Source organism: Pristiophorus japonicus, chromosome 18, assembly GCF_044704955.1.
Source record: "Pristiophorus japonicus isolate sPriJap1 chromosome 18, sPriJap1.hap1, whole genome shotgun sequence".
NCBI lineage: Eukaryota > Metazoa > Chordata > Chondrichthyes > Pristiophoridae > Pristiophorus > Pristiophorus japonicus.
Genome location: NC_091994.1, coordinates 66,574,168 through 66,575,307, shown reverse-complemented (window position 1 = coordinate 66,575,307; position 1,140 = coordinate 66,574,168). Strand labels below are relative to the sequence as shown.

The 1,140-nt window shown below is 52.4% G+C and overlaps 1 pseudogene; it reads right to left on the bottom strand.

The window, feature by feature from the left end:
- Positions 1-483: 483 nt before the first annotated feature.
- Positions 484-623, bottom strand: LOC139229514 (U2 spliceosomal RNA; annotated as a pseudogene).
- Positions 624-1,140: the final 517 nt, after the last annotated feature.

The window sequence follows — 1,140 nt, the reverse complement described above, 5'->3', positions numbered from 1 at the left end:
CATTTGCACTGTGATAGTGCGTCTTCGCTGCGACGGGAGGGTGAACAGCGGCTCCCAAGTTAGCACTGAGCGCACCGGTTCACTCGCCTCCTTCAAACCCTTCAGGAACTTCAGGCAGAGGGTGACGGTTCTGAAGGTCACATCGAAGTAACCTCTCTTCGGGAGGTCCTGCAAGGCGAAGACGTCGGCGACTTTCATGCCACATGTTCCCAGCAGGATTTTCTTCACGAAAAGTTCCCGGTTGATCATTGTCTGTCCTTCCACTTTCTTCACCGTCACTCGGATGGTGTTTCGGACTCCCTGGTTCGCCGCTCGGTTGGCCGCCATCCGGGTTGCAGATTCCTCCTTTCGCTGTGAGTTTTGGCCGAAGCCTTCATTCTCTCATTGCCCCAGTCCGGGGCACGGGCGGACCTCCTGGTCCGCCCCTTGACAGGCCCAAAGGCCCGTCGAATCGTCAGTCGACATGCAGATTTTGTCTCCTCTCTTCAATTGGCGCCTGGCTCAAGCCAAAGGCCAGAGCCAGCAAAACTGGAAAAACGAGTTTCTGCAGTCAGTCGATTTGCATATGAATGCCCAATCAACAGGTACTCCACTTGATCTTAGCCAAAAGGCCGAGAAGCGATCCTTATGGTTAAGATGCTCCCACAGTGCTGTTAGGGAGGGATGGTTAGTCAAATGGGGAAGTGATAATGTAGACAGAGAGAGGGTGATGGGTGGAGATGCAAGTTCCCTTCGTTATTCAAGCCGGGCATTGAAAGTTTCTCGGGGGTGAAAGTACAGATCCATTTGGTTCCCGGTACATGACCCATCCACCACAAGGCTCAGGCGGTACCATACATGATGCGTGAAAAAGTGGAATTTGAGCTGGACAGACTACAAACCAAGGGCATCATCGTTCCGGTGGAGTTCAACAACTGGGCCAGTCCAGTTCTGGTACTCAAGGAGGACGGTATGGTTAGAATTTGCGGTGACTATAAAGTAACACTTAACCATTTTTCGCTACAAGACCAATACCCGCTACCCAAGGCAGACGAGCTATTTGTGTCCCTGGCTAGAGGGAAGACATTCACAAAGCTGGAACTGACCTCTGCCTACATGACGCAGGAGCTGGAGGAGTCTTTGAAAGGCCTCACTTGCATC